General features: G+C 45.4%; 1 protein-coding gene across 1 annotated transcript in view; it reads left to right on the top strand.

The window, feature by feature from the left end:
- Positions 1–3,144: 3,144 nt before the first annotated feature.
- The window catches only part of LOC138249531 (interleukin-1 receptor type 2-like), a 204,600-nt gene continuing 179,968 nt past the window's right edge, over positions 3,145–27,776 (top strand). Inside the window, exon 1 of the mRNA XM_069203481.1 lies at positions 3,145–3,586. The gene's annotated coding sequence lies outside the window, so the exon portion shown is untranslated. The remainder of the gene's footprint in view (positions 3,587–27,776) is intronic.

Below are 27,776 nucleotides of genomic sequence, written 5' to 3' on the forward strand. Positions count from 1 at the left end.
AAATTCAGAACCTAATTATAATGTCCCTGTAACCTTTGTTTTTGCCAGTGAATTTCTATCTTTTTTAAGGCAAAGTAATTTTTATTACTGTAAACTAATCCAGACACCACTGCAGAGGCCTTCAGCCATGCACGACAGGGATTGGCCGCAGGACCTGGCCTGCTGCCAGGCCCTGCACCCTACCCCCTAACCACCCAACCCCGCTCTGTACATGGCCTTTGTCCTTGCGCGGTGGGACTTGGACGCAGGGCCTGTCTGTCTGGGTGCGAGAATAGTTGTGAGAGGGTGTCTTTGGCTATGAGAGTGTTTGTCTGGGTATGAGAGTGGGTGTGAGAGGGTCTATGTGGGTGTGAGAGTGGGTGTGAAAGCGTCTGATTGTGCTCCAATACATGAGAGATGTGTTCACCTCTACAAAGGATTTCATATAGTTTTTCAATATGGAAACGCCAAGTAAGCACACTTGCTTTGCATTCACCAAGCCCCAGAGTTAGAGGATCATTTGTCCTCTCAAATGGGGACCACATCACTCAGTGCCAGCATTTATATTTGATTTTGGGGGGAGGGAGGTATGTGGGCTCCCTCCCTTGGCCCTTGGGACCACAGGCCCTGGGGCCCGGTCTCACCATTATCTTTTTTTTGGTGAGAGAGGGGCTTCGCGGATCCCCTTCCCCAGTCGATTTCACCTCCGGGGACCCCATCCCCCAGAGCCTGGCCATGTCACCTGGCTGCCCTCCAGGGCACCCGATGTGCATTGGGGACCAAAGGGGGAGCATGAAGGCCCCCATGACCCCAGCCATCTCTCTCCATCCTGTTGGAGCTGCCAACTCTGTCGCATAGAGGGATCTCCTGACGATGCATCTCCCTCTCTGTGAAGGCAATAATTTCCTCTGTTTCCCTGCCTGCATTTCTGCAGGTTTGGGAAAAAGAGGAAACCTCCGCTCGCAGCAAGTGAGAACTGTTTGACAGCTTTTACTTGCTGCGAGCAAAGTTTTTTGCTGTGACTTGGCTGGAACCTATGTCCCGTTGGTGTGCAGCCTTATTTTAGTTCATTTTTCCCAGGGAGGTAGCAGTCTCTGGGGCTTTGGAGGAGGCCATTTAGGTTTCTCCCATTTTCATAAAGAATTTTGCCCATGGCAAGTGGTGGTCCCTGGGGTGTGGGGGGGCTGCGCCACCCTACAATTTTAAGATAGTGGTGGTGGTCCCTGGGCCTACTTTTAGCCCTAGGAGGGGGGCCCTATGGATCCCCCTCCTCTTTTAATGCCCCTGGGTCCTCTCCCACCCGGGGACTGTTTTCAAAACAAGCGTGCTCGCCCACACTTGTTCTTTTTTCAATTTTTGCCAGATCCGCCATGTCTCACGATAAAAATTAAAGGAACAAATGTTGTTTTTCTCTCGGAGTCCCTCTGGGACCCCAGCACTGGAGCTAAGGGGTCAGGGTGTTCCTACCCAGGCCCCTTTTCTTTTTTTTGCCTTTTGTTCTGGAACTTGCCTGAAGCTGAGTCCCAAGATGGCCCCCAACACTTCCTTGTTGAGGTGTTGGTAGCCAATCAGATCTCAGCACAACATCGGGAGGGTTTGTGGAGCCTTTGCGTTCCTATGTATAAAAACTTATTTTTTCTTTAATTTTTCAAAAACTACTAAATGGATTTACATAAAAAAGGACACTTTCTAGGCAAAGAGCTACTTTTCTGCCAAATTTGGTGCAGATCTGCATAGTGATTTGGCCGCTATTCCTGTTTAAAATCCTTATGGAAAAATGCATGGGGGAAAAGAGTTTAGGTACTCCCCTTTTCTTGGCCCTCGCTTGACAGATCGCCCAGAAACTTTTCAGACAGTGACGTATGCATTGTGGTTTTTTGGAGAATTTTGTGAAGGTTCATCAAACAGCGCCAAAGTGATTAGCAAAAGAAGAAGATTGTGTAGATCGAAATGTGCTGCCAAAAAAGCGTTTTTCTGGAACCCTGTGGAAAAGTGTGATTCTTTGGCATTTAGCGTGGTGCACTATTTATATATTAGGGCCTCCCCATTTCCGTGTATCGCACCGGCCCCTCGTGGTAGAACTGACTGCCTTTGGGGAATTTGTGTTTCAGATACATGTACATATACACACACACGCATGCATTTAAATATAATTACAATAATGTCTATATTTATATAAATATATACTACACTTTCCTGCAAAATACTTACATTTTCATTGTAATTGTAATGGCAAGCATGGTAAAGGCATATGCGTGGTAAAGTTTTGCGTGGTAGAGGCAATGTGTGGTAAAGGCACTGCATGGTAATGGACCCATGGTAAAGGCATGTATTGCAATTGGATGCGTGGTTATGTCATACAGCTGATTGATTTGATCTATATACTTCCTTATTCTAATCATGGAGGGGGTGCACAGTAAACTGGTTTAAGTGAAATATATGTAGTCTATACTTCATAGATAAGTGTTACTTAAATGGTACAGGTATTATTTAACCAAACTCTATTGTCCTGAAACAACCTCATTCAAAAATGGCAGTACACTTCCAATTAAGATGACCACTAATTCCATCTCACTAGTCTTCTATTTCTGTGCTCATGGATATTTATACTGCAGATCATGCAACAATGATTTGACCTATTGGGATTTTTTTAACTCAACAAAAGAAATTGCATTATCTATATAGGGTATAAAGGCTGAGACATATTGGGCCTCATTTACAGTTTGGTGGACTAGCACGGCCTCCAAAACCACAACTGATTGACCACAGATGGAGACGCTACTGCCTCCATTAATGATCAGTCTACAATGTTAGCCAGTCCACTACTGGTCTGCTGCCACTGGTGCATCGGGAGGTCTGCTCGATTTAGGGCAGATCTACTGATGTCTGCAGCCTCAAAGGACACAAATAAAATGATCACTCATCACCACTCCTCCGCATTCACTTGTGGAGAAAGTTCTGGTATTTGCTCGGCAGGTAGGAACCACTGGATGTCGGATTTTAAGGCCGGGGGGGCTCTGCAAGTACAATTGTCAATTTTTTCAACTTCACCAAGTAGTAGAGCAGGCACGATGGGTGGGCAGGAAGGTTCAGGAGGTATAGAGAGGAAAAAGAGAGAGAGGAGAGGGAGGTTAGAGAGGGAGAGATGCTATAGGAGGAAGGGAGCAGAGCTAGTTTGAACATTTTTGCCAGGGCTGCATTTGGTTCCCATTCCGGCCCTGGTTAGGGTGAGAACTCTCATCAGTCTGCTCAGCGGGCTCAGAGGACCACCCACATGGTATTAACTCACCTTCATTGTTCACAGCTTTTCAGCAAGTACATGAAAATCACGTGTCTTTTTTTTTTTTTTTACAGGTGTCACATACTACACCCCTTCAACCTGTGTCCTTGAGGGAGAACATACTATTCTGAAATGTCCATCCTTCAGTTCAAGAAATCTAAAAAAATCTCAGAACAATTATACTGTGAAGTGGTTCAGAGTAAGTGGACATGATGAATCAACAAAGCAGATCCTTGAAACAAACAACAGATATGTTTTTAATGGGGCAGCTCTTGAATTTTGGCCGGCAGAGGTCAGCGATACTGGGAAGTATCTCTGTGTCTATGGGTAAGTACGTGATCACTGCAGCTAACATTCAACGCTCATGCTATTGAAAAACGTTCCTGTTTGGAATATTGATATAACAGACACCACTGATGATGTCTACTGGGTACTTTTGGGAAAAAACATGGTTTTAAAATTTGTACCATGTAACAAACTTACCAACACATGTCTGTCCATGAGGATGGCTGTTAGAATGATTGCTGGTAGAAAACGATGCATGCTGTGTCACTTCTCTGCTAATGAACATGCCCATTCCCAGACACACTTACTTAAATAAACAAATCATTAGCACACCCTTGCATATCAAGCTTTCTACCCCAGGTATGGAACATTCCCTAAGGATGACACAGTCTGCGAATGGCTACTCATTCAGGTTTTTTGCTTAGCTCAATCTAGGCTTCTGCTACAGGAGGGGACAATAATAGAGGTTGTCCCATTCTAGAGCTAAGTATTAGTCAATAGGGGTTCTAGTCAGGGTTACATTTAAGATGCTATTTCCACTTTTATTTTGCCAACTATTTCTTAAGGTCGCTCTCAAAACATGCTTCACAAATCATTTCCACAATGTGTCTGCGCTAATATATTTATTTTTCTAATTAAGGTAAGACCAGGCAGTTGTAAGGTCTTGGAAGTTCCAAGACAAATTGACTCCTAATCAACTTTCAAAGGGACCAAACTGGAAAGTGACAATTCACATAATGTTTAAAACATTTTAACCTAATATCGTAAAATGGTAATGCTGATGGAGCTTGTCCCCAAAAGGTATGCTTTTTGCGCAAGCCACTGTTTAAAAATCTCTGGAAAAAATCAGACACAGTAGTTCCTACATTTCTTCTCTTAATTAAAAGAAAACTTTGCAGGAGCAGTTCTTGCCCTTAGAGCCTATCTGCTAAACATGTACATTTTCACGTGACTCTGCCACAGCAAATGCCTCTTCTAGAGTGATTGGCAAGCACTGTTATTGTGGAAAAGAAAAAATAAGAGCAATGTCCCTCGCTCTCAACGAGCCTGAAAAAAAGTGCTAGCCCACAAGGAGCATTGTTTTTTTCCCCAAAAACAACCACAAATTTAAAGTTTTTTTTTTTAGACCAAAGAACTTCATAAAAATGCCAGTCTGTCCAGTAAGTCGTCATGACATGGCAGGCACGAGGCACTGTGCCATTTTTTTGTGAAAAGTGTTCTTCCAATGTTGATAGAAGCACTACTTAAAGCATATTGAGAGCAGCATTTTTCGAGAAAAATCCCCACTCGTACAGCAGAGATTTTTAAATAGGGCAATCAGGTGACCGAGGGACTGAAGAGATGGGGGCCTCCACCTCACCAGTGTTATTTTGGCTCAATCTCCAAAAATCAAATGCGGTCTTGAGGGTTTTCAACATAGGTCCTAAACATATACATTTGAGATTCAAGAGTTTTTAATCTTTCATGTCTAGTGAACTTGAGTTTTATACAGACAATATAACAAGGTGTTTGTACCAGCCACACATTGAGATCGTTGCCCATTATTCAACCCATTGCAGCCTTCCAGGGCTATTCATCAAGACAAGGAAGCATGGTTCGTAATGTACTCTCAAATAATTAAAAACATTTAAAAGGCAACTATGATTTTAAAGAACCAAAAACAGTGTCTACTGTCCACCAGGAAGAGGTAACTAAATGACATTAATTATCAAAATAATGTCCCTGGTCCAAGATGTGAAAAAGGCTGCAGTCGAAAGAGTTTATGGTGCATATATTTAAAATCCCCTCATTTTATGGTTCATAAAGAGGACCACTAGAGTTATGTGATTGTGTGGCCGCATCGTTTTATGCATGATTGTAGAATTGCTGCATTTGCTACATATTTCATCATCTGCTGCACAGTCGTCATTCATAAAAAAGTGTTTCTAGCTCAAACTGATCAAAGGATACTAAAATGCAGTGACGTGTTCCTACGCAGGAGAAGGCCCTTCGCAAAGGTTGACTTCTCATCTTGGCTTTGGGAGATAATATGTCTGGTTGTTCAACTAGTACTAATCAGGTGAAATATTTGCACATTAGTGTAAAAAGTACAGAACAGAGAAATAATATTGTAATAAAATGTGCTACACTATGTCGCATAATTTGCCTTTTTTGCTGCATAATTTAGTGAAGATTGTTGCATAATTTGGTCGTCCCTTGATGCACAATTTAAATTTCCCTGTTTATAAACGCCGGTAAATGTGGTAAATTCTTACCAGATCTCATGTTTGACTTAAAAAAACATTAGCTTTAATTGAACATCGGTATGTGTCCTGGGGAAGGTGATCTGGGAAATTTGGCTATCAAGAGATGATGGAAGAGTCAAGTCTTGCCTGGTTGCTAAGAGAATGTATCTTTGATTGAAAACAACGCACACTGTGGGGTTTACTTCACTATCCAAAGTCCAGCCATCTAAGTTCCCACCAGTTCTTGATAGAATGTCAAATAATGTAGCCAGTCTTTCAATCTATGTGGTGGCCCTTTGAACCAATGAATGATCAGTCTGTGTTTAGCCAAGGCTATGCTAGAGCTACAAACATTCTACTGATGTGTGGATTATACCTCAGTATCACAGACATCAGGGTCAATGGCAAAGTGCTATCTGGCATTTTAGACAGTTTCCTTATCACCAATTGCCAAGAGCACTGTACCTCGGGCAGTACAATCCTAAATGGAGGAAGTCTTTCTCACCAGTACCACAATACTGGAAGCAGCTATCCCTATCCCTGTCGACTTTACAAAACAACCTTTGCAGAAACTTGAAGTGTTACAATGTTGACTACTTACTGCGAGCTTCCTCGTCAAGGGTAGGACTGGCCTTGGGCAATCATGCAGTGCCTATAGTGTGTGAGTCGGTTTTTTAGTTAGCAGTTGTGGGCCAGTTTTGTAGCCATGTGGGCCAGTTTTTACTGTTGATTTCCCTAATTCTTTTTTGATATTTTTAGGTATCTGCTTTACTAATGTAGTCCATTTCTATTTTGGTGCCTGGTTCTATTTTTTGTCCATGTCTGACCCTACCCTCATCAGCTTACAATAGTAGCCCCAGCAGGCATCTGACATTCCCCAGTTCTATTTCCCTCAGTGTCCCACTCAATTTGATCTGGTGGGCCTCTGTGTAAAAGAAGAACACTGGTTTCCTATCTCCCTCAGTGTCAACCTCCTTGATCATTGAAGTGCTGCAGGGCCATAGGTTTCCTTTCTATGAACGGGTCTCCAGGAGTCACCAGTTGCAATACGGTGAATATGTTTAGGATCCCCACCTCACTTATCAGTGGAATTCGCAGGCTAGCTGCAAGTGGTATCATCAGTGAGGATACGTCAGTCACCCAATCATGTTGGCCAATTTCTGCTATCATCATCGGGGTAATTTCATATCTGGTTGTAAGTGGCATAGTTTAGAATGTTGTTCTTAAAGTATCTCTTTTGACAATCGTACCACAGTTACCTGAAGGTTATAGATTGTCTCAGTCCATATTTGATTAATTACTTCTTTTCAACTGGGCACTCTAATCTGAGGTTTGGGAACCTCAAGTCAGTTATGCTCTGTTGTATAGTCAGTACTTCCCTACCTACTCTTGCCTTTTCCCCCGTCCACATTATGCAGGTCAATATAGCTTTAATCCTATTAAAAGAATTCTTAAGTAACTCTACTGGGACATTTAGGAAGAGGTACATGAATTGTGTGAACACCTCCATCTTTAAAAATGAGATTCTTCCATGCAACAACAGAAACAGCTTGATCTATCATTCAACTTGTACCTCCAGTCTGTCTCCCGCGAATACAAAATTCTCCCTTATCATGGTATCTTTATCAGAATTGACCTCACCCCCTGATATTGCACCAAGGCTGATGTCCACTGAAGTAGATATTCTATCTCACTTCCAATTATGCTTTGGTTACGGGTAGGATTTCAGTCTTGTGCCAACTGATATTTAGGCAAAACATTTCTCCATAAAGCATCCCTCTCCTGTTATCGGGTTTAGTTTGTCACATGGGTGTTGGACGTATGACAGTTTGTCATTTGCATATAGTGAGGCAATAAGGTGGTGGCCTCTAATGTGGATAACCTGTGAGAATGCTGTCCCCAGAGCTTGTATGGCAGTGGAGAGGATGTGCCGTAATAGCCAGAGCTTCTGACTTGGAAACCTGGGGGAACCATGTGCGAGTCTTGGGGATGGCAAAACATCCTGAGATTCGGGGCAAACTTCTTAATCTCCCAGTGCCTCGAAAAACAAAATATGGATGTGTCCTTCTGTAATGTAACTAGTGCTAATGTAAAAAAAAAAAGAATGATAGTGGCTGTTAGATCTCTCAGCCTTAGGTTGGTCTTCCCACAAACTTTCTGCCTGCTTGCCTCACATTTTTGCTGACTTCTTTTTGTTGGCCTTAAGACTCTGGGCACTTTACCACTGCTGACCAGTGCTAAAGTGCACGGTTTGATTTTTAATTGGCCCGGGCGGAGCTCACGGAGTTCCACTCTTTGGGATTCTGTGATGTTGGTGGAATTCCACAGAGTTCCACGTGCGGCATAACGCCACCTGGCTACTAGTACCACCCTGGCTTATGCGCCCAATGTCGGAAGCGCTAAGCAGGGTTGGGCCGCCCTACCCTGCTTAGCGCTTCTGAGATGGGGTGCAAGTCTCCACCTGTCCTCCACACTTCCCTTCACCATGTGCCCTCCTTCAAAAACTTGCTACAGAGGGCTTGCCTCAGCCTTGCAATTGCTTCCTCTGCACTTATGCACAGCCTTAGACCACACTTTCTTGAGGGCCCAACACTAGTCAGCAGCAAACTAGCTCAACACCAGCTGGCTGGTATTTTCACAAAGTGCCTAGCCTTGCTTGCCACTGGGCTCAAAGGCACTCCCTCATGCATCTGGCGGGGGCTGCCAGACTACACTAAGAGACAGTAGCTGATGCTCCCCCGGTCTCCAGCTCTCCCTGCTGGCCCCTGCACCGAATCCCTTAACACCACTTCCTTTCCAAGGTACTCTCGGAGACAGGTTCTTTTCAGGTGGAGCTCTGACTGTACGTTTCCTTTTTTCCAACCGCAGACCCCCCCAACCTCGTATGCAAATACTGTCCATGCCCAATGCCGGCCAACCATTTGCACACAGAAAAGAAAGCAAAATGAGGCAGGTCTTACCTGCCTCAAATGCTGTCTGGGTCCAGGGTCCCCATTGAAAGCAGCCTGACTCTATGCCTCCCTCTGCCCCTGGGCTACTGAGGACAGTGAAAGGAGGGAGGCCTGGATCTGGAGCTGGCACTGGTTGAGTCCTTCAACAGCAGCTCCACGCCGACCGAGCAGAATAACTTGCAGCCAAATTATGGTCCACACAGCACAAGTGCAGATTGTCTGAGCTTGCGCTGTGTGGCCCATACCTGGGCTGCAGACTAGTTATGAGCCACACAGTGCAAGCACAGACAATCTGCACTTGCGCTGTGTGGCCCATAATTCTAGTGCATTCAGCTCAGCTCCAGGGCTAGCAGATGTTTTGGCCAAACTAAATGCTCCAAGTGGAGCGTAGAGTTGCAAAAACGCAATTGGCTCTGCCAGCAGAGTGGAGCTCACTTCCCACCCTAAATTGTTGGCATATTTAATTTACTTAGAAGCCCCTAGTAAAGTGTACTGCATGTGTCCAGGGCCAATAAATTAAATTCTAACAGTGGGACTGCAGCAATGCTTGTGCCCCCCACTCAAGTAACCCTTAAACATGTCTCAGGCCTGCCAATGTAGAGCGTGTGTGTGCAGTTTACACTGCATGTCGACTTGGCCTTTAACCCTCATTCCTAGCCTTAAACTCCCCTTTTATTACATATACATCACCCATAAGGTAAGCCCTGGATAGCCCATAAAGATGCTATGTAACCAAAAGGTAGGACAAGTATTTTTAAATCATTGTAGTGAAAAAAAAAACAAATTCACTTTTGCACTGCTGTGAGGCCTACATCTCTCATAGGTTATCATTTTGGATACCTTATTACATTTAATAAGCTGTAATTCTTAATTGAGAAGGAGTAGATATGTCATGTTTAGTGCCTATGGAATTGTAATAATAAATCATATTTAATGATAAAGTCAGATTCATTGTTACAGTTTTGAAAATGTGACCTTTAGAATGTTGGCCTTTTCCTGCTCTTAAGCCCTGTGTGCTTGCAGCCTGTCAGTAATACACATCTGAGCTAGGGTCACAGATAGGATTGTGCATTCCCTCTAGGAAGACACACTCAAAGGACTATTATGTGTGCCCAATGGGCCATAAACATTATGGTGGGCCATCCAGGACAGGATGGGAGGGAGGAGCTGACACTTACACCTGAATAGGCAGTGTCCTGATTCAACACAAAGGGTTGCATTCACCCCTGGAGTAAGTCTGGAGCCAGGGAAGGAAGGACCCCTGTGCACTTTAAAGATCCTTCTTTGAAGGCACCCCCACTTCAAAGGCACAACTGCACATAAGGACTGGACCTCTGACCCTACCAACTCAGTATACTGCTGGACCTGTGAAGAACCCTGCTAGGAAGGACTGCTCTACTTCTACAAAGACTGCTACTCAGGACTGCTGCTCTGGAAGGAATACTTTTCTGCTGTGCTGTGCTGCCCTGTTGGCTGCTGCCCTCTGCTCTGCTGAGAAAGGACTGGACCCATCTCACTTTATCCCAGAGTGACTCCAAGTGCTTGATGGCTTGCCTCCTGTTCTTCCAAAGTCTCAGAGACACAAAACACTTCCAACTCATCGCCAACAGCAACTGGACTTTGCATGCTTCAAGTCTCACCCTGCCAAGTGGTGGCAATCTATTCCTGGACCCTTGGAAGTGGGTGTATGAAGTGCTGCAACTGCCAGAATGTTTGCATCGATGCTATTACACTAATTGGATCTGGCAGACCTTTTTTAATGCTGACACATTGCTGCTGCTGCAAGGATTGAGGAAACTGCATCACCATCGACACTGGTGCATCACCTCTGCTGCGAGGATTGGGGGCACTGCATTGCCAACTGCATGATGCTTCGTCTTTATTCCCAACACACCTCTGACTTTGTGCAACTCAGAGCCCACTCATTGCCTAAATCTTCAGGATCAACGCTCAGGCATCACCTCCTTTGCTCATAACATCTTGTGGTTGAGGCGGACAAAACCAAGGTACTGTTTCAGCTGGTCCCTGAATCCAACCCACGCCTTATCGTGGACAGCCTGACTTTTCAGATTTCTCCTGGTTTTGCGCATCCAGATAGCCCTGGTTGGTGCTTTATGCTTCTAATCACTACTATTAAGTTTCTTTTTTAAACTTATTGGATTTTGTTTGTTTTGGTCTTGTTTTCTTCATAAAAAATATAATATATTTATTTACTCCGGAGTGGAGTCTTTTTGTGGTGTTTTCACTGTTACTGTTTGATGTGTTGCACAAATACTTCACACATTGCCTCTTAAGTTAAGCCTGCCTGCTCTGTGCCAATAAACCAGAGGGTGAGCACATATTAATACATGGTGTGCATACTTCTGCCAACCAGAAACCCTAACACTCGCCAACTATGCTTTGACCTATTCATCATCTTTATTGCGCCTCATCTGAAATCATTCACCACTATTCTTTCTCACCGGCTCATATATTGCATTCTTGCTAACTTTAAAAAAAGGCTTCCATTCTGCATCTGCACACATCTTCAAATGTACAATAAACTTGCACATGTACTAACTCAACCACCACTGTTTATTAACTTTTTCCGATTACCTTACACCTCCTGATGGAATTTCGGGCTGTAACTCACTCTTTTTTTAAGAATCTGGTCTGTTACAGATTCTGTTAACTCTGATACCTGATCTGTAAACACTTTGGGGGTCACTTTGGGGGTCACTTTGACCCTGACGGTCAGTGGTAATGTGGCGGTGGTACATACTAGCAGCAGTACATACTGCCACATTATGACATTGGGGGGTTGAATGTACCACTCCAACCGATATGGTGGTACCAGCTGACGGGCTGGAACTAAGAATTTCCAGCCCGGCGGCTGCTATTGTACCGCCTCAGGCATTTTGACCCTGTCCACTGCCGTGGTTTCTGTAGCGTTCGTAACTCCACGAAAACCAAGGCGGTAGGCCATATCAGTGACAGGGAATTCCTTCCTTGTCACTGATAGGAGGCCCCCTTGCGCCCAAACGCTCCCCAGATGCAACCACCCCCCTCTCCAATCATGTTTCCCCTTCCAATCTCCCACCCCCTACACACACACAGACATGCACCACACATACACACATTCACTCACACAAGCAGACACACATTCATACATGTATGCATCCATTCATTCATGCACACATCCCTACCACATTCACACTGACACGCATTCACATATCAATTCATACATGCATTCTTACACATGCATTCATGCACGCAAACAACACTACACATACATTTGCATTCTCACACACACTCTCACACATTTATGCACACACCCTCACACACACACACAACACCCCCGAACCCCTCCCCTGTTGGAAAGCGAACTTACCTGGATACAGGAGGTCTTCAGGCAGGGGACGGGGCGCTACTACTGCCAGCAGAGCCCTCCAGCAGAACACTGCTGGGCCGTACATTTTTCATAATAGGGCTGGCGGAGATCTACTGGTGTGGCACTGCTGGTGGTAGCAGCGCCACCTTAACTCCATCTGCCAGCATGGCCACAGCCGGATTTCCGTCCTTCTTGTGGTGGAAATCTGTCTGAGGTCATTATTTCGTGGATGGCTGTTAGCTGCGGCGACGATCTTTTGGTGGCCGTCGCCGCAGAGGTAGGTGGCATTTACCACCATTGTCAAATTTAGGGCCTTTGTGTCTTTACTGTTTGACGTGTTGCAAAAATACTCTACACATTGCCTCTTAAGTTAAGCCTGCCTGCTCTGTGCCTATAAACCAGAGGGTGAGCACAGATTATTATATGGTGTGTAACTGACTTACCCTGACTAGGATTGTGGCTCAGGCTTGGACAGGGTACATACTTCTGCCAACCAGAAATCCAAACAGTGGCCAACTATGCTCTGTCCTCCTCATCATCTTTACTGAGCCTCATCCGAAATCATTCACCATTATTCTTTCTCACAGGCTCATACATGGCATTTTTGCTAACTTAAAAAAAAGGCTTCCATTCTGCATCTGTACACCTCTTCAAATGTACAATAAACTTACACATGTACTAGCTCAACCACCACTGTTTATTATTTTTTTCAGCTTACCTTACACCGCTTGATGGAATGTCTGGCTGTAAATGACTCATTTTGGAAGAACCTTGTCGGTCACAGATTCTGTTAAGTCTAATGCCTGATCTGTAAACAACTTGTGACTTTTTTCACACAGTTTACACAAGCCGTATGTTGTATTACATAGTTCGTTTTCTTGAACAACTAGTTTTGCACTACCAATAGACACAACTCTTTGAGATAACTCTTATCAGGCACAGATTGGTAAGAACTACATTACAGTTACACCTGGGTTTCAAATTTTCAATCATTGAAAGTACAGGGCTCATCTTGACTCAAACATCTATTCTCATAGTCTGGACCCATCTGCATATGGGGATTGTTCTCCAAGAACCTACCTTCATACCCACTTCTAGACCCAGTAATGCAGGAGACTATGCTGCTTCTTAGGGTGCTTCTTTGTTGTACAGAAATTGTGTTTGTAAGTATCTAGAAAGCACTTGGAAGAGATTGTTTAGGACACACCCAAGAAATCCTTGATAGCTACCTTAAACGTGCTGCCACTAAATCTCCCAACTTGAACTATCACTGCAACCTCTTCAGTAACTTCCCTGCTCACACCCCTGATGTTCGCTGTCCTGTTGTTGACTGCCAGGAAATGATGGTATTTTCTGGAAATCATTCTGATACTGCACTCAAGCCTTTTGTTTTTGCTGCATTGTGATCTATGTGTTCTAGGTGCCCTGCAGCTTGATTCCTGTATTGGTGTTTCATCATTTATGAGTGTGTGTGTGTTTCACTCAATGAAATGTGACCATCACTGGTACCAAATACTTGAATTCATTATAATGCGTTGACATTGATACCTAAAAGATCACCAGTTCCAGCACAGACTGTTATACAGTTATAGTGGAGAGTCTATACAGCTAAATGTATGAGCAGGTAATAAATTACCACGTTTGACATTCTATATTAAATACAGATTCCAGCCTCTGCTGCCGGGTTGGAAGGAGGGCATGAGGTTACTTCCAGACAATCTGATTGGTATTTGGTATGAGTTGCTGCAGGTTTGAGGTCTGATCTTTTAGAGAGGTCCCAGGATTGGTTCTTTTTTCCTGTCTCTGCATTTCTGACTCCATGCTATTTCTGATCACTGCTCTCTTATTCAATTCCATGGAGTTTGCTGCTTTAGGAGCCATTCGACTGATGACTAATGGGCTATAGGACAAAGGTGCTGGTTGTGCACTTCAGGTCACTGATTTACACCCATCCAGAGGTGCTAGGTATGGCAGTCATTCTTTAGTGAAATCTGCTTTTCTCCTCTGGATTGCATCAGGATCTGCATGTCTTTTCCTGCTGCTGGGTGGTGTTCCATTGTTCTAAGGGACAATGCAAGCTCCTTTCAGACAGTTTTTGGTGTGCATAGGGCACTGGTCTCTTACAAATCAGGAGCACCTCTTGGAGACCGTGTCAGTTTTTTTATGGGTGTGTAATTACTTCCCCCTTGGTGTCTTCTAAACTAACCAGGTATTATGGTATCTACCTGGTTTGTCTTGAGTCAGCCCCGCCCTTTGTTGCTGCAATAGCTGTGGCGTGGCTCTATAGGGCATTCTGCTGTGGTAGGCATGAATGCTTCCACATCTTGGCATTCCACCTGGTTACTCTCCTGCTGCACAGTGTTCCAGTCCTTCCTTGGAGGGAAGGGATATATGGTAATTCATCTTTTGTGTAGGCAGTATGAGTCCAGTGTTTGTTTTTTGTGGGTGCTGGTAATACTTATGGGTCCTCTGTCAGAGATTAAATTCTGCTAAATGTTTCACACACACCAGGTCTTCCTTACAGGATCTGTGAACTGCCTTGGGATAGGCCTCTAGGTTTTGTCAGTTACTATGGGTCTTAAAGCTGTTTCTATGCCTATAACATTAATAGGTTACATAGGCCCATCTTCAGATCATCAATGAGGATAAGGAGAGCGAGTATCTTCACAGAGTAAGGAGTGTATGCAGTGTGACAAGAAAGGCAGATGAGATGGTGCAGGCCAGATTACATACTGTTAGCATTCCTTAGCACAAGTCCTAGTTGTCTCCGTAACAAAGGAAACTGTCCTGCTTCCATTCATGGTTTCCCTGTCAAGCAAAAACTGAGCTGGTATGGTTCAAGGAGTCGGAGGGGTGTTTGGTAGCCCTATACATAAAAGGGGGCAAGAAAAATGTGTTTCTAGGGAAATTAAAACTCTTTTTGGGGAGACAAGTGTCACACATTCACCTGGTGCTAAACGCAGGGACAATGATGGGCCTCCAACCCCAGCTGGGACAGCTTAGTGAAACAAGTAACAACAGTCTGGTTCCAAAAGCTGCCCCCAGAGGGGAAAGGGGGATGGTATAAAACAAGAAAAGACAAACTTGCATCTCTGAAGGGAACTGCTCTGCTGTCTTGCGCAATTCCTAGTAGGAGGTATCATGACCGCCAAACTCACGGTGGTGGTCAGACCACCCCCGCTTGGTGATCCGACCAACAAATTATGACTTTGGCAGGTGGACCCACCTAAAGACTGCTGTCCTGGACAGGTTCGGAGATCCCTATGGGGTCATGGCGTTCAGGCTTCTAATCAGCCATGGCGGCCTTTAACACAGTGCCGCCTGCTGATTACAGCCCCACTTTCAGTCAGCATTTTCATGCCGGGGACCTCACCATGAAAAGGCTGGTGGAAAGCCAGTTCTGGGGGCCACATGGGGGCCCCTGCACAAACCTTAATGGAGCTGAGGCCAATATCCTAATACTGTTTCGCCAGGCAGCCTGGCAGGAATGTGTATGGCAATGTTCCTGCCGGTCGGCCTGGCGGGAACATTGTAATATGCTCAGGGAGGATGTCACAGCCATGGCAATGGCATCCTTTCCGTGAATTGGCAGTCCCGTGGTTGAATCACTAAACTCATAATGAGACCCTTAGTCAAAAACATTGCATAAGAAAGAGAAGAAACCACTTCTGGAGTAAAATGGAGATTTTCTGGCACTCTGGAACATACAGGGTACTGAATCAAACTTGAATGCAACTTTAGGCTCTAGAAGAAATCCCCTACAATTCTAGATACAATGTGCTACAAGGAAAGAGTGTATAGCATTGGGCTTCATGGGGGTTAATGCGCAAACAATGGTCAAAATCCGAAAATGTGCTCATGCGCTCATATAAATCAGCCTTTGAATTATACGCATTCGCTAATTTATGGATTAGTGTGAACTAACCTGAGGGGAATGTACTTCACTAAGTCTTCTACTTGAAATGGAATCCAAAGATGACTGTAGATTTTGTGCAAGAAGCTCAGGAGGAGGCAGAATAGTAACTGATCAAGGAAGACACTGGAAGTGTAGCAGATGCCAGGATCACTGGATCATTCAGAAGTCTTGGAAACCTAGAGCACTGACAGTTCTGGACGACTCAGGAGGTGAGTGCAGGGACGAAACTTGCGGAAGACTGGAATGAGGCCAAGCACTGATGCAGGTTCAGAAAGGGGATACATGCTGGAAGAAAAGAGTATTGCAGAAGAAGTGTCCCACATGGAAGCGTGAAATATTCCAATGAACCTGGTGAAAATCACATGTTGCACACAAAAGATATGAGGCCTTGCAGGTGACAGATGCAAACAGTAATTGGCAAAAATAACCAAGTATAAATGAACCCCAAGTGCATGATAGTACAATTAAATGGTTCACAGTGGAAGCTTAACTATCCTAAATAGGCATGTGATAATCTGCAGGTGCAAAACAGACTAAACATGCCTAGCAACAGAACAGGAGGGTCAATGGTTCAAAATTCCTGGGAGGGGGACTGTGGAATGCTTGAGACTGGAAGGTGCCACAAGGGAAGGAGGACTTGGAGTGCTCACGGCAGAGAAGTGCCACAAGGGAAGGGTGACATGAGTCCGGTGAGTATTTGATTGCAAGTAAAGGAGACAATGCAGCTTCTAATTGGTAGCTATAGAGATCTGTCAGTGCCACTCATGGCTAGTACAGCCTTGAGTGACTTAGGGGAAAGTCAGTTTCCTGCTGCTTGAATTTCCATTCATGCTGAATGAGACATATGACCACTAGTAATGGTATGACTAAAGAGAACAGCAAGGTGAGCAGACAAACTTTGCACTTCTTTGCAAATTTTGAAGAACCCGACTTCTCCCAACAAGGGTAATGTTTCATTTTCTCCACTGGCTTGATATTTGGATAAACACCAGTAAAAAAAATTCTTACGCTCTGTCTTCTAATATAGAGCTGTTTGGTAAATCTGCACTTTATGCAATATTGTATTGAAACACAAAGGCCCAGATTCACCAATTTATTGCAGCAGCATAAAATGATGTAAAGTGGTGCAAAGAAATTCACAGTATTTACTATCCACCACAAAAGGTGTTTTGCTCTGAAAAGGTGTTATTTTATGAGTGCAAAAACTGCTTTGCATTTTTTTGTGTTAAGTGGGTGTTACTGGGATGGCACAAACTGCACAAACAGATTTTAACCCTAAGCCCAATTTACTGAGATAGCTGGACTGCACTTTTGTGTCAAAAACAAATGCCTACTTCAAGCAGGTGTATACAAAGAGAAACATGTTTATTTAAAAAGAAAATACTCATTGCATGTGGGCTGCTGTACACAGCATACCACAAATTCTCGGGATCCTTCTGAATTTCTTAAGTATAGGGCTTTTTACTGGAAGGCTTTGCTACAATAAAATGATATGCTATAAATTGCACACTCATCTCTTTGGTTGCTGCGCTGTGTTACCTGAAAAATTAGTAAATCTGGGCCAATGTGTTAAGATCACTGTTATTAAAAAAGGGAAGATTTCATGTCATAGCTCTTCTTTTTAAAACAAAATTGTATTAATTTTCAGTTTCAACTGTTCTATCATACAGTGTTATAGTCGAGTAGGAACACGTACAGATCTTAGTTGAATATGCATTCCGCATAATAGAACTACAGGTGTGTTCTAGAGATCAAGTATTAAGTAACATTGATTTTGAGCAACAATCCCTCATCCCATCCCTCCGGACCCTACTTGGCTTCCGTCTATTAATTATATGAGTTAAAACATATGGGTCTAAGTTAATATTGCGCTTCTTGGGAATACCACTCCATGTATGGGAGTCTGACATATATAATCACCTTAAGAACCACACTAATCACAGCCAGTCATCAAAGAGAAAGGGGCATATATGAACCCTATAGTGCACAATATGTGAAAGCCACAGGTGTGTAACTCAGACTCACCTCCAGCATCTCATGAGACTCCTCATGCACAACCATAGTCAGCCCTGTGACTCAATCTGTGCCCTAAGCCATTCTCCTAGTGAGTCCCACTCCAGAGATACTGGTTTTCTCCCCAGTCCTCTATACTCTTCTCTTCTGAGGGCTCGCTTTCAGCCTGGCTCCAGCGTAATACCTTCTCTTTCCATGAGAGGAGAGATGGGGCATGGGGGGACTACCAGCACCTTGTCAGCTGACGCTTTGCTAAAAGCATAGCCATGTCCATGAAGCGTGTAACTACCTTAGAGGCACGCTTCCTAGGGTACAGTCCCAGGAGGAAGTAAGTGGGTGACAATTCTACTGGATCCTCCGCGATCTCTGTCAGAGTGGCTCCTATTGCAATCCAGTAATGTGTGAGGGATGGACATGCCCATATCATATGGAGAAGGTCGTCATCAGTGGTGTGGCACCGAGGCCAGTGTGCTGTTGTAGTGTGGTAGATCCTATTGAGACTGTGTGGAGTGAGGTATCCCTGTGAAAGAGGTAAAACTGAATCAGCTTAAACCGAGTGTTGTGAAGCACTCTTTTTAGCATATTGTAATAGCAAAGTCTATTCTTTGACAGTAATGTCTCTACATATATCAGTTGCCCACTCGGCCTTCAATGTGTCCAATGATGTGTGAAGCTGTGCCCGGATTCCGAGGTATATCCATCTAACAAGATCTCTACTGTGTCCCATTGTGTGAAGAGCCTGGAGGGTTTCATGTATTTCTGGTTCAGTACTTTGTGGTGCCCAATAAGTGCGTACATATGATAGTATTTTAGCATGTGTCAAAAAGAGAGTCTCTGATAAACCATGTATTTGCACAAAGTCTGAATGTGGGAGTAGCATGTCATCTTCAAACAAGTCCCCTAAAGTGAGTGGACCCCGCTGTTCCCAAACCCTGAGCATTGCCGCTATGATAGTTCCAGAGGGGGATAGGGAACCCGTATAGTGGTATGTTAGGCGCCTAGGGGATTGCTGAAGGTGTGTAATGTGTAATTAGTTTTCAATAGGCCAATGCCGTACGTAATTGCAAAGTAGCCCTGACAGGTAATTTAGGTGACCCAGGACAAATTACCTCTCCTCCACATCACTTCTGTACAATTTATCTCATCCAAATTATGGCTGGCTAGCCAGTAGGACAGCCGTTGCAATTGGCCTGCAATACAATGGGCCTTGAAATCTGGAGCACCCAAGCCCCCTATGTCTGGGGGTAACAGTAGTTTCGTCAGGCTGATTCAGCAGCGACCTTTCCTCCAGGTTAGGTCTATAAATAAATAATTCAATGTCTGAAATACACATGGTAGTACTGTAAGCAGCAAGTTCACAAAATGGTATAAGACCCGTGGTAGCATTACCATCTTTGCCTGGGTCACTCTCCCCGCCACTTAAAGGGGTAGTGTGATCCAAAAGTCAATTTGGGATTGGAGCAATGTAATTGCCTAGTTTAGATTCCCGTCTAGCAAATCCACTTGGTTCCTGTATACGCGAATACCAAGTTAGCGGAGGGAGACAGGGGCCGTTACAATGGTCATGGGCCCAATTGGAATTTCAGGCTCAACCAGATGTCCTGAAAGGAATATGCATATGACTTATCAGGATTAATTCGGAGTCCAGAGAGGAGTACAAATCGGTAAAAAGTCTGTGCCGCTCTCTCCGTGCCCTACTGCAGATCCCTGTAGTAAAGTATCAAATCATCCGCATACAAGGAGCGAGCATGCTTAGGGGGGTTAAGCGCAATTCCCCAATCCACTGAGCTGTGGTGAAGGTGCTGTGCCAGGGGCTCCAATGCCATTACAAACAAGAGGGGGAACAGAGGACAGCCCTGTCTAGTTCCAGGGTATATGGGGTAAGAAGCGGATATATGCACTCCTGTCTTGGACCTGGCAGTCGGACCGGGTACAGGAGCTTCACCCTCCTTATAAACTCTGGAGGTATTCCATAGGCTTCCAGAGATTCCCACAGATATTGCCAGTTGAGATTATCAAATGCCTGCCGCATATCAGAGGAGATCCAGCCAACATATGGGTATTTGTGCTTCGACTCATCCATTCACTGAAATAGCCGGCGGCTATTCATCGATGTAGTACGGCTTGGAACAAAGCCACATTGGTCTGTGTGGAGCAGCCGCTGGAGTAATGGGAGTAGTCTACATGCCAATACTTTACTGAGGAGCTTATATTCCATATTTAATATAGACAGGGGCCTATTGGATGACATCTGTGTGGGAGGTCTATCCGGTTTGAGAAGCAAGGTCACTACTGCTTCACGGGTTGTAGCTGGGAGCATTCCTTCTTTAAGGGACCTCTTATATAATTTCCCTAGGTGGGGAAGCAAGCGCTTAGGGTATGTGGCATAAAATTCCACTGCAATCCGTCAGAGCCAGGGATTTTATCACGCTGTATCTCTTTTAATGCCTTGCTAATCTCGGTAGTCGTGATTGAGGCTCGCATCGCTTCTCTTTATAGTGCTGTCAACTGTGGGAGGAGATGGCAGTACAGAAACGTATGTAGGGCGTGTTGGTCTACTGGTAGTGGCTCTGCATACAAATACACATAGTATAGATGGAAGGCCTCGTTAAAGCTAGTTTGGCTAGTTAGTAAATACAGCTGAGGAGATTGTATCATTGATGTAGGTGTGGGAGACTGTTGTGGTCTGATTAGCTTAGCCAGCAGGGCACCTGGTTTGTCCACCTCTGGGTGTATGATCTGTAATCTACTGCACGCAAGTGCTTTAGTAGTTACGCATGCCGGATACGTGCCTCTTGTAATCACTCCATTTTGGTGTCGTCCAGTATCACCTCATGTTCTAGAAACCCCAACTCATCCTCCTGTTGTGTGAGGTCAGACACTATTTCAGCCTGGCTCCCACCCTCATAGAAAAGGAGGTCCCACGTAGAATTACTTTGAAGGCCTCCCATTCAATCAGTGAGGATGTGGCTGTGTCCATATTTTCTGAAACATACGTGTCTATGGTAGTAGCTAATGTCTCTCTAAAGACATTGATTTCCAAAAGTGTAGGCTGCAGATGCCATGTTGGTATCGGGGTGAGTACCCTTCCCCAGGTCAGTTGGATCTTGAGCAGATTGTGGCCAGACAGTGTCTTGCCTAAGTATGTAGCATGAGTTATGTGGGTTTGCAAGCTAGTAGTACATAAGAATCGGTCCAAGAGGGAATGGAGCACATGTGGGTAGGAGTAGAAGGAATATTCCCTCGCATCCTCATTACGGTGCTGCCAGACATCCACAAAGTCCCAACCCTCAACCCACTGTTGCAATTTTCTGGCCTGACGAACTGGTGTGGTACTAGGGAGGGGTGGGTGTGAGCGGTCAAGGCGCATATCCAGTACGGCATTCGAGTCGCCCCCTAGTACCAAAGAGAGATTAGCCCATTTTGCTAGTATGTTAGAAAAGTGTGCATAAAAAGCATCTTGTGCCTGGTGTGGGGCATAATAATAGCCCAGTACTATCTGCTCCCCATCCAGGAGACCCTTGAATAGGACATATCTACCCTGTGTGTCAATTTTAGTATCTTGGGCTAAAATGGAATTCCCACCCTTATCCAGGTGACTGCTCCTCTAGCATACACTGAGAAGGAGGTTTGGAAAAATTGACACTGCCACTTTAATTTTAGGGCTTCTGGTGTAGTGAGGTGTGTTTCTTGCAGGAAGGCAAGATGAGTGTGGCGTCTGTGCAATTGTGCTAACACCCTGTGCCCTTTATAAAGTGTCCCCAGGCCTCTAGTATTCTAATTGATTATTTTGTATGATTTAGTAACCAAGGTCATTGTCCTGGATGTAGAAGGTGTAACATTCAGCCCCAGGGACCTAATGCATTCCCCCTGTGTAACAGTGATGATGGACTCATACGAAGAACAAGTAACCACCCTGCCCAATGTGCTATCCAGCAGAGACAACTGTGCTCAACCAATTTAACTAACATAAGCAACTGTAGAAACTGAAAAATAGTAAGGCTTACGCTAGTGGGGTGTGATGGCTCCAACGCCAAACCATACATTTGTAAATACCTGACGGGGGTGATTAATGAGTAATAGGCGCTCCTGCTCTCATACCAAATAACTCATATTAGGGGGTCATTCCGACCCTGGCGGGCGGAAACTGCCCAAACACCGCCCCGCGGTCAAATGACCGCGGGGACCATTTTAACTTTCCCGCTGGGCCGGCGGGCGATCTTCAAAAGATCGCCCGCCGGCCCAGCGGGAAAGCCCCAGCAAAGATGAAGCCGGCTCCGAATGGAGCCGGGGGATTTGCTGGGGTGCGACGGGTGCCGTTGCACCCGTCGCGATTTTCAGTGTCTGCTATGCAGACACTGAAAATCTTTGTGGGGCCCTGTTAGGGGGCCCCTGCAGTGCCCATGCCACTGGCATGGGCACTGCAGGGGCCCCCAGGGGCCCCGAGACACCCGTTCCCACCAGCCAGGTTCTGGCGGTTAAAGCCGCCAGAACCAGGCTGGCGGGAAGGGGGTCGGAATCCCCATGGCGGCGCTGCTTGCAGCGCCGCCATGGAGGATTCTTTTGGGCAGGGGTAAACCGGTGGGAAACCGCCGGTTGCCCTTTTCTGACCGCGGCTTTCCCGCCGCGGTCAGAATTGCCCATGTAGCACCGCCAGCCTGTTGGCGGTGCTACCCCCGGCCTCCACCCTGGCGGTCATAGACCGCCAGGGTCAGAATCAGGCCCATTGTCTTGTAATACACAGTGCAAAATACTATACTTTTGTACTTCAGGCATACCATCTCAACATGGTCCAGACCCAGGTTATATCAGTCACTAGCCACTTATTCATCTATCCCTAACACAAGCACATAATACAAGGATATTACATACACATGTTGAAGTGACAATTAAAGAATAGGTGATAATCACAGAATCATCATAGAGGTATCAAAGCAGCGATCCTATTTTCTGCCCAATGATCTGGAGGGGCAGCCTCCACCGTATCTGTGCATTGGGTTCAAGGAGCAGCACAGGCAGACTTTTTCCTTCACAGATAGTGTGCGGTCTGCGGTGTGATAGTTGGGAACAATGTCACACTGCCTTCAGTCTCAGTGTCTGAGTCCCCGGCTACAGATGATTCCATGCTAGATCTGCGGTTGGAGTCTCGCAAAGTAGTTGCAAGTTGGATGTTTTCAAGTTGGCTCTTACACGCCTGCCTCAGAGGTGGACCTTCCCCTCTGTCATGTACAGTGTCGTGTTTATGGCAGACTCACCGGTTCCGTTGACCAGAGCCCTGTGATGCAAACTCCTGTTGTTGCTTATTCCGCATTCTTTGAAAATTCTGGTTGAGCCATTCCCTGGCTGCCGCAGGAGAGTCGAAGAAGTGAGGGCGTTTGTTATGTATCACTTTCAATGTTGCAGGTAAGATCAATGCCAACAATGGACCAGCAATGTATAGTCCGGGCAGAGAGATATTCTGGTGCCCTCTACTGTAAGCGACGCACGCTCCTGCATGGCTCAAAGCAACATGTCTCTGTCTCTATAATTCAGGATTTTGGCCACTATGGCCCTCGGCGGGGCTCCAGGGATGGGTCCCTTGGTGGGTACGTGGTGTGCCCTTTCCACCATGAAGAGAGCGGACAGGCGCTCAGGAGGCACTGTCGATTGTAGACAGCTCTCGATATACTGCGTGGGCCCATCTCCTTTGACACCTTCCGGCATATCCACTAATCGGATATTATTCTTGCACGCTCTACCTTCTGCATCCTCAGCTCTGTCTTGGAGTTGTTCCACTTCTTTGTGCAGTTAGACCCCTGTTCTAGCTGCCCAGGAGCCAAGGTGGCCAATGTGTGTTCTGCTGATTTGACCCTGTCGGCCAGTTTGTGCTGGTCGTCTGACAGAAGGTTAAGGTCTCTAGTGATAGCGCCAAGCTTCTGTTCAATGATTTCACTGGAGTCACGTATCTCACATAAAATGGGATCTAGCTTGTCCACTGGTGTCTCCTCTCTTGTAGGGGGAACATAGTCCTGCTTTGTGGCGGAAGGTGAGTCCTCCGAGGGCTGGGAGCGGCGCTGTACATATTCTCCCATCCTGAAGGCCTTCGTTTTTTTTTTGCCCCATGTTATTGAGGATTGTCAGCTTTAGGTCCGAGGGTTGCACCCACCGCTCCAGTTGGTCACCCTTAGTAGGCGAGAATGGAACCTGTCACCTCCGCTCCAGTGACACAGAATGGGCCTTAACGGCCCCGCAATTCCCCCAGGGCTCTGATGGACTGGTCACACAGAGCCAGGCATGGGCTCTTTCCATGGCAGGTTAGTCTCATGGTTGCTGGCTACTTACGGCTGCCATCAGTCGTCTCTCTGCGTCTCCTCACGGGAAGGAAACTAGGGCCTCCGCTGCCTCTGTTCTCTGCCACCTGGTCCCTCCACGTAGCCATTTAGGCACACTGGTTTAGGTTTGGCATATCAAGGGTGAACTGAGAAGCTTCAGCACCTTGCACCCAGCACACTCATTTGGTGCTTCACCTGGAGGGCAATTCCAGGATCAATGCACTGTCCGGGCCCTTCTTCTGCCAGGGTATCAGATTCAGGCTCCTCACAGTGTCCGCCCACTGCCAGACGGCCGTGCTACCTATTAGGCCCGGGCGGGGCCCAACCACCAGTCCTGACAGGTTTCCAGCTGGCACCTGGCCTCTTCACTGGCACAGGAGCAGGCCCCACCTTCCCCTTCAAAGAGCACCAGCAAGCTGCAGATTTCTAGGCCCAGGTAAAGTTCACTCCTTCAGCGTTGTTTTGCTCGCGCAGGCCCACAGCTAGGCACACCCCCAGGACAGTGCCGCCGCCGCCTCCGGCACAGTCCAGTCTTTGCCCGGCCCAATCGCACCAGCCCCCAACCTGCGCACTCACCTTCTACACGGCACAGCCGGGTCTCATGGGGGTGGGAGCAGGGGATATCGGGTGGGGAGGATGCCTCATCACAGGCTGCCTCCGTCTCCACACAGCTAGTCGCACTCCTGGCGCAGCGCAGCCACCGGGCACCGTCCCCAGCGCATTCCAGTCCTCGTCTGGTTGGTCCGAATCGGCCCCCACCTAGCGCACTCTTGCTGTTGGCACGGCAGCGCTTGGCCTCACGGCAGGCAGGAGCAGGAGATGTCAGGTGGGAAGGAAGCATCACTGCCGGCTGCCTCCGTAAGCCTCCGTCTCCACACAAGTGCTGCCATCCCTATCTCTGGCATAGAATCCCAGCACCTCTCCGATCTTGCACGGTGAGCTGTGCAGGTTCGTTACATCGTTGGGGGCAGAACACGGGTGGATGGTTCGCCCGGGTCCATAGCTGTCAATTCATGCGTCACCCATGTAGGGCACCTGGCCATGCCCCCCCATGTCATAGCTCTTTATGCATAGGATAAGGTAACTTTACCATTCATTGAAAGGATATTGCTAGTATATGAAGAGTTTCTTGACCAGAGAAAGGAACAAGGACAAAGGCATAGTTTCTGTATAATGGCATGGGATTCTGAGGTCACTTGCAATAACCTTTAATATAAAACAGAGGGTATTTTAAAGAGGTGGAAGCAACTTTCATAATTTAGTGTAGCGTAATCACGTAGAATAACCTGAGAAATTGGTGAGATTATGCATAATTCAAGTATGTGTGTTACTCTAACACACGTAGAGTAATTCTGTGTTTAGCCCTATTTTTAGCACAAAATGCCTCCTCAAATCAAATGGGTGAGAAAATGCATTTTGAGCCAAGAAATAGTGCTAAATATAACAAAACATGAATATTGAGCAGCCACTTGCACTCTCTAAATGTTCTCATAGGGTGGGATTTCCCCAAAACATACTTCCAGCATTTACTGCTATTTTCTTAGCGCAAAATGCCCCCTCATGTCCAAAATGGGCATGAGAATGCATTTTGTGCTAAAAATAGCACTAAATGAGTTCTTGGGCTACGATTTTCCCTCAAATGCCTCCCCGCATTTAGTAATAAATGTGCACTTGTGGTAGAATCCCCCACCCCCAAATTACTCATAATTACGTCAGCAAGAGTAATTTTATACTTATCTGTAATTCTGAGTCTGGGAGTAACACAGAATTACCAAACTTACTCCTAATACACCAACTTCATTGAAATTCCGCCTGGGCCTAATATTTTATTCCTTATAATACATGGACCATTACACCAGCTCTTTCTTAAGACAGGTAGTATGGTTGCAGACATCAAGAATAAATGCATAATGGGTAGTCGATGATTAAACTCACCAAGATACTGTCAGTAACAGGTTGCACAAATCTGTAGTTCAAAATGTGGGACAAAATGTTTAGAGACTGCAGTTTTTTGTGCAGTGAAATGCAAACATACTGCCATAATTGTCTTGTTTCTACTAATGACTGTTAATTGCAGGTAACTATAGTGCAGAAAGGTTGAAAAGCTAATTATCCTTTTTTTGCTTAAACAACTGTTTAAATCTCTTCTACAACAACATACCTTTTAACGCTTTTATAAAATTGTTCTTGTTACTTAGAATAACAGTGAGACTGAAAAAGGTGATGATGTCTAGATGCTGTGTCTTTTGTCTGTCAAATTATTTACTTGCACAGCCACATTTGATGATTCAGGGAAACAGTGTCTGTCTATTTCCTGTCTCACGGCATTGCAAAGCCATTTCCTTTGGGTGGTTTTAATGTTCCCACCAACTAGGAGATCGCTGAAAAGAGACATACACTGTTTCAGAAAAATATTTTTGCAATTACTAATGCCCTTTAGTTCTTAACTATGAAGGCAGCTTTTGAAACAGGTAATGGCTCTTACTTTTGTAGAGTCCGATTTGCTTGACATTCTACAGCAAATAAATACAAAACATAAATGCACAAAATAGATCGTTTGCAATGCAATGCTATATTTGATTAGTCTGCAATATATTAATATGTAGATATGCTTCGAGACGATCAATGCCGATATATATCTTCAAGGTACGTAAATATAGATTTAAAATAGTAAAGCTGTACTTTCCTATATAAACTCGCATTGATACTACTGTGGTTCTACAGTTTTGGTCCACAATATTTATGTAGATCGATTTTTCTATTCTGATATTCTAGCATGCAACGTATAATGCAATATATTAGGCCGTATGTTACTTTAGTGGGTGCAAAACATGCCATCATAGCTTCCACTTAAGTCTTTGGAAATAGTTCAGTTGATAAGCTCACATATTCGCCACTGGGCAACAACAGGAAACACAGCAAACTGGGGCTCATTCGCACCTTCTACCCCATAAGCAACAGATGTTCCCAGATAGGCAACCATATATTCTCCAAACACATCCAGCAAGCAATTCCAAACAATTCCAAAAAACCTCCATATGTGGGCCCACAGTAGCAGTGGTGGCAACGTAGTGGCTCATAGGGCCCGCATTGAGTTCACTGGCAACCAGTGAATCTCTTCCAGTGTAAAAGAAGCATGGCCAGCCCACTGAGACTACCTAAAGATGCCTGGCTGCACCCTACGATAACCAGCTGCTCTTTGATGATGCCAATGAACTGCCATAAATCAAGTTAATCTAGATTCCGCACACCCTACTATTCAAGTTCAGATACCCCAGATAGACACATATTTCCAGAGACCTCCAAGTAGACACCGACATCTCCTCAAGGTACCTTATGCCCTATCATGAGTGCCAGAAGACATTGCATGATAGCGTATGTCCTCAATAACAATTATTAAACTCCACTTGGCTTTGCATTCTGGCCATAACGTATACATGGTCCCA

The sequence above is a fragment of the Pleurodeles waltl genome, chromosome 8 (assembly GCF_031143425.1).
Source record: "Pleurodeles waltl isolate 20211129_DDA chromosome 8, aPleWal1.hap1.20221129, whole genome shotgun sequence".
NCBI classification, from domain to species: Eukaryota; Metazoa; Chordata; class Amphibia; order Caudata; family Salamandridae; genus Pleurodeles; species Pleurodeles waltl.